The following is a 14,317-nucleotide window of genomic DNA, read 5'->3' as shown; positions in this document are numbered from 1 at the left end:
GATGAGGTTTCGATTCGCTGTTGTTTGATATCTCTGTTTGATTTGTTTGGTACTGACTCTGAATCCAAGAGTTGAGTTTGACCACAATAAAGCATTTATGTGTTAGACCAAAGCAGAGAATAGTATCTAATCTAATACCTTTTATGCCCTAAGATCTTCAGTCTGCAACCTGAGTAGTCCTATTGCCAGAATACAGTCAGTTTTTAGTCTTTTACACCGAACACAATAACAACTGTTCTTAATACTACTTACTGCCAGATGGGTTTGGGAGGGTGCACTTGACCTCACAGTGTCACAGACATATCAGTTCCCTGCCATTTGTCCTGGAAACCATTCAGCAGCTGGGAATATTTCTTAATTATTATGAGGTTCCCTCCTCAGCCTTTGTTTTTCATTCAGACTCTCCAGTGACTATAACACAGATTGAATGTGGCTTAACATTTTAAAGACAAAACCAAAATCTGTAAACCTGGTGAGTTTTCCCCAAAGTTCAGTTAATTCTAGAAATACTGATCAATATTTGAAGCGGTCTTCAAAACAAAATTGCAATTCTTTTCAATTACACTAATATTGGACAGACTTGTAAAAATCGTTAGTGATGCTTTTCTCTTTTATGTGCCTTTGATTTTACTGTGCAGCTTGAGTAACACAGCAGCAGCTTGCCCGGTCTCTCTTCTCTGTCACGGTGGAGTTAAAAGTGCTGGCCACAGGATGACATATCCTAGACAACGGGAAGGAAAGGTGGGATTTGTGGTGGCTTCACAGATCCCTGACAAAAGAGGAAATAAGAGGAAACGTGGGAAGAATGGGCAGTGAGAGATATCCACATCCTGGCATGGGGAGGAAGGGGGAAAGGGCATGTCCACAGGGATCCTGGAGTTGAGCAAAAATGAAAGCACAAACAGAGCTTTAAGTGCGGATGAGAGAAGAAGACTTGAGAAGAGGAAAACCAGCAGCTCAGCCAGAGCCCCGAGCTGCCATGGCTTCAGAAACAGAAGGGTGTGCATCTGGGGATCAGGCAACACGCAGCTGCCCTGTCCCATGCTCTCAGTCTCACTAACACCGTGACCACCACCACCTACACCACACAAAGTGGAGAAAGGCACGTTTGCAAAGCTGTTCTTTGGACACCTCGTAATAACAGAATTCTCTCACAGGTGAGTATTAAAATTTTGCCCACTACCAGAAGTTTGCCAAGAGTCTCACGAAACTGGTAAGTCTAAGCTCCCTCTCCAAATTCAGCTTTCAGAAAGTTGAACATACTGTTACAAGTCAATGGGGCCCGCTTCTTAATTAATAAAAAATAGAATAAAAATCATGGCTAGTTAGCATGTCTCAGCTCTCTCCCCAGCCTTGGAGGTACTCTTGAGGTATTCCTGCCCTGCCTACCACTGGCCACAATGCTTAACTTAGTTGCAATTGATATTCATTATTTCCTTACTTAGCCTGAGAAATAATTAGGTATCATATGTCCTTCTACAGACATATCCAGAATGGAGTCATAATGTAGTCCATAAATAAATCTGGTAATAGTTCAGTAGCATGATAGTTTGACACTCCACAAATGAAGTAAAAAGGACAAACAACTGAAAATGGTTGTTTGATTTTTTTTTTTTTTTAAAGTATAATTAATTACACGTGTAAATACATTAGCTGCAACTCTGGACAAGTAATTAGACAACTAATTATAGAGAAAATGCAATTGAAGGCTCAAACAGATGACCACCCGTCTGGTAGCCATCCCAGGTGTTTATGAGCTCTCTGGGTTGTTTATTTAGGTTTATAAAAACACATCTGTTCACAGAACTCGGACAGAACTACAAAACGTAATACACAGAAGTACCAAGAGACTCAGCCCTCCCACAAGCAGGTTTTTTTTCCTTTCTCCTGCCACTGCTGTCAGCCCAAGAAACAGTTCTTGTACCCACCAAAGCATATACACTTCAACACACATGCTGAAATGCTGCTCTCGTCACTGGGTCTTAAACATGTGGTCAGGTGCTCCGGTCAGTAAGTCAGTCCTAGTCTAGGCTTTGTCTTTAATTGCTTTTCTTTCAATTGGGGGGGGTGTATAACTTTTAGAACTTTTTTTTTTTTCATTCTTCAAGGCAGAATTACCAGCCAGAAACACATGCAATTTTTTTAAAAAGATCCCCAGAGTCGGATCTTTCACTATTTTTACCCTTCTGTAATGTACCATATTTAATGCTCAGAATTACATTTTAATCAATCTGGACATATGCAACACGGTGCACATTGTCAGTGGGACATACATGGGATTACCTTGCTTAGAAGAAACTGTAATGTGAAATTAGTATCTTTGCCTGGTTTCATATGTCCTTTAGCCACCTTCAGAGGCAAGCCAACGTCCTACCACCTCCATTCTTAAATACCGATTTAAAATGTCAGAAGCAGCCTCTTTTTCTTGGAGTTCTACTCCTTTTCTTCCTGTTTTGGAACCATTTTCCTGGTGGAAAAAAATGGGATAATGCTTTACATGACAATGTCCCATTTTGTCTGGATTGCTGAGGTTCTTTTAAGATCTGCTGGTTTACCTCACTAAATACAGTATTTGGGAAGGGATTTTTTTCAGTAATTTATTCCCTTGAGAGAAGTTTACAGCCACTAAACTAATTACACATGAGTCTAAGTAAACATGAAAATGCTAATATGCTTCCAAGTGTCTGCACCTAATGAATTAGGTTTTGGTTTATATTTATCTTTTAGGCTGTATGAAAGTCTCCCATGTGACAGGAGCACTTCATTTCCTTTCCGTGTTCAATGCCATCTCACCTTCTATAGCTCCTGTCTCAGTCAGGATGGGAGAGGTTGCCCCAATCTGTGCAGCAACGCAGGTTGGACAGCCCAGTGATAAGCTTGCCAAAAAGGATCTGGACTGAGAAAATTTAAAAATATAGTGTCATTAGGAAAAATATTCACCTTCACGTAACTGTTCATAAAGACTCCATCAAGTTAAAAGTGCAAATACAATTTTGCATTGAAAATCAGGTGTATTTTTAAAATAAATTCAGACTTGTTCTAGACTTTACTATACTGTACTAGATAGTATTTGCATCTATGGTACTATCCTCTGGCTGCATTAATACTGCAGTGCCCTAAATACTGAAGTTTAAAACTTCTGTAGTTTTTTAAAGGTTACCTCCTGGTCCATGGACACGTTTTTGGTTTTCAAACTCTTCTGTGCACTTAGACTTTTCTTATTCTAGCAGCTGACACCAAAACCCCTTCTCATGGTCAAATTTGAAAATAATGTCATACATAAAAATATGGACACTTTTTAGTTCACATACTAATAGGTTATTAGGAAAAATGCATGGCTTATGACACGTCTTCCAATCTCATTCTCTCTCACATACTCAGTGAAAGTTTCACACAAATAAGATGCTGTAACCTGCTGTAACTCACGTCATCTTAGTTGTGTTTGACTCCCTTACTTTTAATGTTTAGTAAAACACTTCTGACAACTGTTTTCTTTACCTAATGAGCAAGAAGGTAACCTGCTGAGGTTTTAGCCACTGACTGCTCCAGAGTTACACAACATCCCTTCTTGATAGAAGACTATTTTCCTCATGTAACAGAAAATTATGAGCCTAACTGCAAGTCTGATTCTGCCACTTTTAGGAAGTAGCAGGTAGAACAGCAACACTGTCAGGTTTTCAGGTATAATAATTATATTACCTTCTCAGTATTAACGAATGCAACTTGCCCACGTAGGGTCCTTGATGCTAAGTAAGACTATTTGGGCAGCAATTGTGCCAGATTAAGAGGTTATCACTCTACTTTCTCCTGATCCCATCTCCCATTTCATCACTACTGGAGGTTACAGAATTCTCCAAACTGTCACGTAATGGCATGTGTAACTGCTTCTAACCCAGTTCTGTCTAAATGAATCCAACAGCTAAAACACTTCCAGTAATAGGGGTTATCTAACACAGCTCAGTTCGGCAAAACTGGCTCACGGAGAGACTACACGTGCAGTGACACTGACATCTCTGAGAGGCTGGTAATTTCAGGGAAGGGTTGATGAACAGCTGAAGATGAGGTGCGGAACAGCAGGAAAACTTCAACACAAGTTAACTGAATCCAAAATGGCAATCTGATAGTAGTGTTACTGGGCTCTCTCACCTTTACCTTTCAGATAGATGCTCAATAAATATTGATGTCTGGTTTAACAAAGCACTGTTCAGTGAACATCAGACTTGGTCAGCCGGTTCTTTCTCGTGCCTCATTTTTCTTTTTAGATCTCAGAATATCAGCAGAGAGACCGCAATTACAGTGCTATTAGTGAAATCATACGGCCCAACTGTAAGCTTTCATCTTGTCAAATTTAGGGGGAAGGAGACACCTGTAGGCATGCACTGCCCTTTATTTATTTATTTTTAGTGAGGAGCAAGTCAATACTGACGCAGCAAAGACCGACTGAGGTGTTAACGCTAAAGCAGGTAACAGCGCTTTCTAAAAGTATGAAATATGCTCCCGTTGTGCTGAGTTACAGGCTGTGTGAAGCACCCCTTTGAGTGCCGGCGCGTTACTTATGGAAGAGCTGTCTCACCCTTGGACGTGACAAACTCACTCGGGAGTGACAGTGGGAAAGGCTTACGGAGCCGTTTCCTCCTGCTGCCTTCAGACACACACTGGCTCAGTATGAGGGTGTCAAAACTGTTGAACAGAGCTTGTCATCGGCTTTGTTCCAGAGAGCAGCTCAAGGGAGCTTTTTAAGGCACTCTTAACTGGCTTAAGGGCTAAAGTTAACCAGAATGGAAAAGCATGGCTGGGGTGGTTGGGCAAAGTAGACCTTACATGTGTATAGCAGGGGAGAGCTAATAAATATATTTCCATAATAACCCTCTCTGCCAGGAATATTGTCTTTCTTCCCCTGCTGTGCCAGCTCAGTGCATCTACCCAGCGCTCTCTGTCCTCCCCTCACCTTTTAGAAACCACCTTCTCACCTCCTGCAAGTACCTGTGAACTACCTTACAATCTTAGTACCTCCTCCTTCCATCTTCTCTCTACTTTCCCGCCCTCCTCCTTTTTTTTTTTTTTCTCTTTTCTAGAAGTTAACTCGTTCACAGCATCAAAATGTCAAACCCAATTCTTGAGAAATGGCAGAGCTCAGGGGACTGGTATACTGGAGGGCTACAGAAGTTGGTTCCTGTATCTACAGACAGTTGTAAATCTGGTTACATCTGATGGCTTTGTTAACAAGATCCAGAACTATGTCCCTAATGTCTCCTTTTCTTTCATTTTCAGAAAATGCAACAAAGTTCTGTGTATCAACAAGCGAAACTTTGAAATTCTGTAACTCGGAAAATCTCAGCTCTGCTACTTGAGACTTTTTCAAGAGTTTTACAAACAGAAAAGCATCACTGAGCTGAATATATGGTTCAGCTAAAAATCTCGTTTATACAGATATCTAACACAAAGTCACAAAATGCAACAGCAAAAGAAAATAATCATGAATGTTTTCGTTGATTTTTTTCCTTTCAACAGCATTAAGAAGTCCACAAAGTTGTTCCTGAGGACATGAAACCAGCAGGTTTCTAACCTGAAAGATGTGCAGAGTCACAAAATTAGGTGTCTTATTACTTTTAAAAGTCCTCCTCGATGCTTGAATTCTTTGACAGATTTCTAGTTAATTTTAAAATAAGACTACTTAACCTGTGTTCGTCTTTTTTTGCCAACTATTTGGCTGGCCCCACTGTATTTAACATTAATTTTGGTGTCAGTTCCAAAACAGTAAGATTTCACTCTGTGAGTCTTCGGAGGAAAATGATCTCTCCTTTTTTCCACCTTCTTATAATGTTCTCAGAACTATATCCATATACCAACTATTTTGATAAGTGAATGACATTTCCCATATTCTTCCAGCCTCTGATTCTCAGTCTTGCCACAAAAGATGGTGGCTTATAACGACTGGCTCTCAGCAGGTGCCATTATTTTCAAAATAGTGAGATACTAAGAGCTGAGCAAGAATTTTGAAAATAAAGCTTAATTTAAAATCTTCCTTTCTTGAAATGTAAATATTAACTGGAAATAGTTGGTTTAAAGAATTAATATGGATTCTGAAAAAAAAAAAAAGTCTTGATATTTTCAAAAGGAGAATGTTGTTTCTTAGTCTAGCTCTTTTTAAATTTTAGTTTACACTGGTTGTTTGCTGGAGATTTAGTGCTGTGAGACAATTTGGCAATTAACAGTCTCAGACATTTTCTAGCTACCCAGGAAGGACCTGAAGTTCAGAATTCATGAATTAGAAAAAATCCCGTGCTTAGAGGAATGGTTGTTGAGAGTTTCTGAACACCCATCAAAAGGACCTGATGGCTGTAAGTTACCATCGCTCAGCCCCCCTCAACATGTCCCCTGCTGAATGGTGTCTGAAAACATTTTCATAGAAATGTTTTTTCTGCAAGATAATCATCGTATAAATCACGTGAAGACATCAGAATAATTACAACGCAGAGAAATTCCAACAAACTTTTGAACTTCATCCATTTCTACAGTTGCACCGTTTCTCAGTTGCTGCCCGTCTGTAATTAATAGCTGTAAAAAGAAAAGAATATCTTCAATAAATTTAGCACATGCCTGGTTAAGCTGCCACAGTTACAGCTTTAATAGAAGAGAGAGAGGCAGTGGGTGAGGAACGCCAGTGTGGTACACATCCAAAGAGTGGTGGTGGGGGGATATTATTCGGCCTCCTTTGTACATTCACCCTTTGTGCCTATCCTAAGTGTTTTTATCAGTTTTCCAGTCATATGTTTCAGTGGTGAATATAAAGTCAACGTGATTTCAGAAACTGGCCCTCCATTCATTCAGACACAGGGGCTCCTGCATCCCCGTTGTTTAAGGCTTGCTGAAGATTCAGGCAGAAATCATTGAATCGATTTACATTTAACGACTGCTTCAAGGATAGTTTTACCACTTTTTGAGATAGAAACTTAATTATACATTTTCTCTCCACGCTTCACAAGAAAAACTTTCTGTTCTGAAGCCCGGAAGATAACATTTACCACGACTGATAGAGGCGGCGGTGGCAATCCTGACGCAGGGTCAGACATGATCACTCGTGACTTAAAAACCAGCCAGGGTTTTCCTGGGAGGCAGCCGCGGGAGGAGAGCTGCCAGGGACTGCAGCTACGACAAGCTGATCAAATTATCGTATCAACACCGCCTAGCAGTTTGCACTTGAGGCACAGAAAGCTTTTACCGTGCCTGAGGTTTTTACCTCTTTCCAGGCACATGAGCTCCCGCCGCCTCTTAATCAAAGCTTTCAGCAACCAACATTGAAATTGGAAGGGGTTTTTTTTGAAACGTCCTCCAATCGAGCATACAAAGTTTAAGTGAGAGAGATGGGATTATTTGAGCAGCGTCACAGATCCACTCCGCTACCTCCTGTCCTCGTCCCTCAGCTCGGCAGGAAAGCCCACCAGGCCTCAGGTGCCACCCGGCATCCAATGCACGCATCCCCTCAAACGGCAAAAGCAGGTATTTTTATGTCGCTGTAATGAGTTTTTTAAGTGCTTTTTATCCAACACGTGGCATTGCAGGTTCCTGATCGTCATGGAGTCTGAACAAAAAGCAGTATGTGTAGGTCTCCCGTAAAATAGCATTTGCTCATCGCATTTGGACTGACACTTTCATTCTTTTTCGTTTTTTTTTTTTAAAAAAAGATCCTAATTGAAAGCCCTGCAGAGAAGATGTCGAGTTAAATTTATGACAAAGGTAGCTGCTTCTGCAGGCTGGTTTTCAAACTGCCGGCTAGAAATGTGACTGACACGCGTGTCACATGCATGACAGAAAGAGCTCGTTCTGCAGAACTTTTAAAAATTGGTATTTTTATAATCGATCTGAGGTTCGTGAAATAGGAAGACAAAGACACTTTGCTGTTTTTCAGAGCATTTACAGGCCATGTTTCAGAAAATTACTTCCTCGGGAAAATTTCTCTTAAGGACAGCATTTAAGCATAAGTTTAAGTCCCACGGAGATTTCAGCAACATTGAAGGCTGAGTACAGATTTAAATGCTGTGTTAAGAGGGTTGATTTTCTGACAGACTTTCAAAATCCACTATTCAGGGAATATGCATTTAAATAGGGGTTCACACCTCTAAGCTGTGCAAACATTGCCAGCAATAATGAGGTGCTGGTATGCAGACATTTCTGAACCACAAAGTTCCAAAATTTTCTCTTAGCTGAAATTTGTTCACGTCCTTGCGTCTGAAATCTTTTTCCCAATACTCATTTTAACAGAACTTAGTAGATTAACATATTTTATCAGCTACTGGAGTTCTACCTTTGATTTTAATTAGGCTTGGGTTAGGTCCTGAAAAAAAGACAGGCTATTTCAACAAATGAATTGAGAAAGTCTTTGTTGTCTTAAAAGTGGTATATAACAGTGATTTGAATGTATATTCATCTGCCCTATTATACAATTACTTTGAATAGAAAAATCTGTTTTTCCTTGTTTTCAGGAGGAATCACTAAGCCTGAAGAATTTTCTTAAAGAAATCAAAATTATAACAATGTCTTTGTATGTTCAGATGATTTTATTGTCTTTTTTTCTGCATTTCTTTAAACATTCTGACTAAAAAACACTTCTATTTTCAAAACCTTTATTTTCACAAGTTTTCTCATTTCATCAACACAAATGTTTTCCCCAAAGCCTTTCAGAAAACTCCATTATCATCAGAACTTGAATTTAAAATGAAAAAAGAAAGTAAGTAGTGAAAAGGGTAGAACAGATGGGGGAATAAAATAAACCCCAACAAAATGCAAGTTCTTTCAGCTGTTGCTTAAATATAATAAAGCCTCTAACACCGCAAGCGAGGTTTTTCTTTTTCCAGTGCTTTCCTTCCTTGCCTTTGAATTTTTTTGCAGTAATTCCTAATATCGCTGCCATAACTTCAGCCACTTGGATATGAAAAATATTGGGAGCCCTAGCATAGGTGGTGCAGGATACCAATTGTGGTGTGCATTGATTAGACTTGCTAAGAGCAGGTTTTACCACCAGCCTACTGTTGGTAGTAGACTAAATGAAACTACAGTTTCTTTAGTCATTGTTATTTTTATCATGTATTCAAATTCCATTATTAGGAGTATTTGCTCTATCTAGCCTTAGATGTCTAACACGGCTGCCTAAATTAGGAGGCTAGTCTCATTAGGCTTTTCAACAGTGAGTGGAGAGAATCATAGAATCATAGAACCATTAAGGTTGGAAAAGACCTCTAAGATCATCGAGTCCAACCGTCAACCCAACACCACCGTGCCCACTAAACCATGTCCCTAAGCGCCTCATCCACACGTCTTTTAAATACATCCAGGGATGGTGACTCCACCACTTCCCTGGGCAGCCTGTTCCAATGTTTAACCGCTCTTTCAGTAAAGACATTTTTCCTCATGTCCAAAGATGGAGAGAGACAGACTCTTTCACAGCCTGGGAGTTAATTTCCACACCCATCGTCAGTTATGGTCATACGTGCTGTCTAATGTCAGGAAGACAGCACACCCGTTTATTTGGGACCTTTATTTCCTCTTCTAGTCACCAAAAGGAGAGGAAGGCCACCAAGATTCAGAAAGCACAGAAGGAGAAGCCTCAGTGTCGACCTGAGCATTCATACACAGCCACTAGTCTGCACTAGAAGAAGTAGGTATAATAGATGGACACAAATGTTGAATGTGAGTTATTTTATGTGCGGGTAATTATATCTATACGTGAAAAAGAGCAGCCCAGCCTAGATGGTGAATGTGGAAAGCTGGACCTTCAATAAACTTACAGGATCTAGCTCTCTATTTCTCCCATCAAAGCAGGGAACGCAAGACAACCATCTTCCTATGCGAGTACTGTACCACCCAGGCTCAAGGCATCCCTTCTGCAGGATCTGTATCCCCCCTGGGCTGTGCGGTCCCGCTGTGACCACTTCAGGGAAGGTGTGTTTCAGGGCTGCTGGATCCTCAAGCACGCCCTGGTGCTGCTGGAAAACTGTTTTTAAATCCTAATGCATTGTTGGAGTGTCGTAACAGTACCACAACCATGCTAAATGTATTCAGTGGGTGACATAAACAAATGTGACTGTTCCAGATATAGCATGGTAGGTGTCATACCGCACTCTTTTGATAGTTTAACATAGGGGAAAAACTACAATAAAAGGTGGTAACAAGAGGCTGCATCATTATACCTGATACCAGGAGTACGCCTGATCTGATGGATCAGCGAGAACGGTGATAATCTTGGCCTTGGGGGCCAGAGAAGGTGCTCGTTTGGGAGCTTTCTCAGAATAGAAATAATTGGCACTTTTCTCAAAGAGGAAATGACTTGTTGCACTGACTGAAATGTGGAAAAATTCCAGTTACCTGGAGAAGTGAGAGAGAGAAATATGGATTAAAGAGCAGAGTTATTCTAATCCTGAAACTATTAACTATAAATATTTCTATTTATTTATTATAGGTAGGATGTATCCCCAGGATATATTTATCTGTGCGTGTAAATGATGAACATTAACTGAAATTAGACTGTAAGGATGTAAAACCACTAGGACTGCGTTTATAGAGAAAGCTTCAAGCAAATATATGTTACTGGTATTGTCACTATTTTATAGCAAAGCAAGGTGAAAAGCAGATATCCAGATTTCCACTCCAGTGCTAGTAGAACTATTATGCTGTGCTTCCTCCCAGGAGAGCCCAAAGTAATCAATTTATTTATCAGAGAAAAAATATTTGAAATTTTACAATTTCCTTAACATTGATTCCTGCTCACTGATGAGCCCTGATTTACATCACATCCAGTTAATATTACCAGTTCATTTATAGTCTACACCCAGAGTAGCTTATGACTTCATCCACGTATAGTCACAGAAGCATTGATAAAATTAGATATTTATGAAGCTCAGGTACTAATTATTGGAGACTGGGCTGGCTGAATGATGCCTTTTATCTGCAGGGTACTGCAGCTAGACAAGTCTAATCTGTTAAGCTTCAAAATTCAAGCGAGGGGTTCCAATCACAAACTAGCCCACTTCTCCCAGACGAAAAAAAAAAAAAAAAAAAGAGGAAAAAAACCCACAAGTCTTCAGATAATAGCTGACTGATTGAGACCGACCTGTTTCCTACTGCTGATGCTCCATGTTTTCACGACGTTGTAGACTCGTGCACTCGTCCTCCTCGCTTGTCACCTCCTACCCTCAAATACGTACGCAAAGGCTTGCTGTTCCTAAGAAGTAAGAAGCACCTTTGGATGCTGCAATGATTTGGTTGGTTTGTTTAAGGGATGCCTCCCTCCTGCTTGCACAATTCTGACAACAGCGTCTAACTATTGCTGCTCCCCTAGCTGATGGGCAGCCCGAGCGATGGGTGCCTGGTTCCTTGCTATTTCGGGCCTCTGGTTGACTTCTGACAAGAAACTGCTGGTGAGGCAGTTCCTGTGATCGGAATCAAGCTAATCCCAACAGCTCCATTCTGTCTTACATGTTTGTCATGAAATAAACATCATTGGTATCTGAAATGGAGCCACGAACAGCTGTGCTAATTATACCAAACCAGCACCTTTATTTAATCACCCTTTTTATCATTATTAACTAACTCGCAAATTGAGTATTTACACAACACATTAAAAAAATGCAGAGCACACATATCTCAAAAAAAATCTGCGCCTGCCTAGAAACCATTACCACCTATGGACTGTATAGTTGATAAGAAAAATGCAGTTAAAGTAACCTGATTGCGTAAAGTGCCCGACAAGCATTCTCTCTCAAGCGTTTTTTTCTTTAATTTATGGAATAATTACAGTTGCTAGTGGAGCAGTTTCACTTACAGCTTCATTACTGCATAGTATTAATTGTAATTTTATAATACAGTTTAGTACATTCTTCCTTCATATATTGACTTACAATATTTTGACTCAGTACAAAAATTCTCCCCTCACACCAGTTTACTTCAGTAATTCTCAGATTTAGTACTTTTCATAAATACACGATTTTCAATGTTAGTTCATTTTGAACATTTTGGTGACCTTCTGTGAGAACCAAAGGCTCTGAATCTTGCAGAACACATCCTTTAGAGTAATTTTCATAATAGCTTTGTGATTAAGCACTGCTTTTTCCCGTAAAAATCACCAAAGGCTTTCAATGCCTTTGACACAAATAGCTCCTGCTATTTGAGGTATTGACAAAACACATAATAACCATACCTGGTTGCTATGGCAGGAAAATCTAAACTCTTGGGTATAAAGGATTTGGCATGGCAAAAAGGTGGGCGTTAAATGGGAAAGGAAAGCTATCTCAGCCAGTACGAACTTGCAGGATTTAAAGGAGGAGTGGGTACTTGTGTAGTAAATGGCAGGACTATTCAATTACTGTAAGGTATGTATGAAAGAAACAGCAGCTGTTCTGAAGCAGATACAAGCTAACGTTCAATCACTAAAGTTTAGGGGGAAACATCTCTTTCCATACATTAAACCATTAACTACAGTCCTCCTGGACTTTTTTTGGTACCTCCTCTGAAATAAGTCAATGAAGATCATTATAGCCGATGCTATACTGAAATATCTACCTCTGCAGTCAGACTCACTATGGCAGTTTCTATTTATGCAGAAGACATGCATGTCCTCTGTCGTGGTTTAATTTCAGTCGGCAACTAAGTACCATGCAGCCGCTCGCTCACTCCCCCCCACCCGGTGGGATGGGGGAGAGAATTGGAAGAGCACAAGTTAGAAAAACTCGTGGGTTGAGGTAAAAACAGTTTAATAATTGCAATAAAATGATAATAATAATAATATGATAATAATAATAATACTACACAAAGCAAGTGATGCACAGTACAATTGCTCACCACCCACCGACCGATGCCCAGCCAGTCCCCGAGCAGCGGCCCCCCCGGCCAGCTTTCCCCAGTTTATGTACTGAGCATGACGTCCCATGGTATGGAATGTCCCTTTGGCCAGTTTGGCTGTGCCCCCTCCCAGCTTCTTGTGCACCTCCAGCCTTCTCAGTCGGTAGAACATGGGAAGCTGGAAAGTCCTTGGCTAGTGTAAGCATTACCTAGCAACAACTAAAACATCGGTGCGTTATCAACTTTGTTCTCATCTTAAATCCAAAACACTGTACCAGCTACTAGAAAAGAAATTAACTCTATCCCTGCCGAAACCAGGACATCCTCAAAGCAGAGACATTGGAGAAATTCAATAGTAATAAAGGAAAAACAGTGCTTTTCCCAAAATGGAGTTATATGAAACCAAAGGGATTTGAACAGTGTTCCTGACAGAGGCTGCTATCAACTTGTAATCCCCAAAATGAAAAATACAAGTGGTGGTGATGGTAGAGAAACATGTGGCCACAAGCATCTTCAATAGCATCTTGTACCTATTTACGCTAGAGAACAATCCTTCTCATTTTCATGTAGACAGAATCATAGAATCATAGAATAGAATCATAGAATCATTGAGGTTGGAAAAGACCTCTAAGATCATTGAGTCCAACCGTTGACCCAACACCACCACCCACTAAACCATGTCCCTAAGTGCCTCATCTACACGTCTTTTAAATACCTCCAGGGATGGGGACTCAACCACTATTGAGCACTATAGGACTCAACCACAGAGAGCACTATTCATCTCATTAGCATGAAGACAAAAGAAAAAAAAAAAACAGATGCAAAAACGTGCAGCATTTATCAGTTTGCTACATTTAAGTAGTTTTCTTACCAGCCAATGCCCTTACGTTAGTTATCCCCATCAAAAAACCTGCAGTTTTCCAAAGGGTCTTGATCCATGGATATTACCAGCAATTGAAGAATGGATCATTAAGAACCAGCCCAGAGTAGCAGCACCTTTTGAAAACAAAAAACGAACCAAGTCCGTCTCAAGAAACAAGAACAACACATTTATTTGATTTTTCCTTAAACGTAATTGTTCTGACATTCATGACGGAAAATCTATGGTCTGAACATATAAACCATCTATGTCAAAATTTTACTCCAAATAGTTTAAACTATTAACGTGAACAAGATGTTAAACCTCTAATTTTCACTGCTTACCTTGCTTGTTTTCCTTCTCCTTTGTTTTGACACTCAAGATCACGAGCGAAATCAATTTCACTGTTGCTATGAGAGCTAGTGCTCCTTTTTTATCATATTCATATCATAAACAACAGAGCCTACCAATACAATACTTGGATACATTCAAAATACATATCAATTAAAGGAGTGGCACATTTTAATCTTGGAAGCATTGAAGTTGTATTGAATATCATACATTATTCTATGAGAGGCTTTATCAGAACATAAGTTTTAGAGTAAATTTAGCTTATTATTATCA

General features: G+C 40.0%; 1 pseudogene; it reads right to left on the bottom strand.

Moving 5' to 3' along the window:
• The window catches only part of LOC143160155 (bifunctional heparan sulfate N-deacetylase/N-sulfotransferase 3-like), a 30,265-nt pseudogene extending 19,907 nt beyond the window's left edge, over positions 1-10,358 (bottom strand).
• Between the last annotated feature and the right edge of the window lie 3,959 nt (positions 10,359-14,317).

Source organism: Aptenodytes patagonicus, chromosome 4 (assembly GCF_965638725.1).
Source record: "Aptenodytes patagonicus chromosome 4, bAptPat1.pri.cur, whole genome shotgun sequence".
Classification (NCBI taxonomy): domain Eukaryota; kingdom Metazoa; phylum Chordata; class Aves; order Sphenisciformes; family Spheniscidae; genus Aptenodytes; species Aptenodytes patagonicus.
This window is presented reverse-complemented; position numbering and strand designations above follow the sequence as displayed.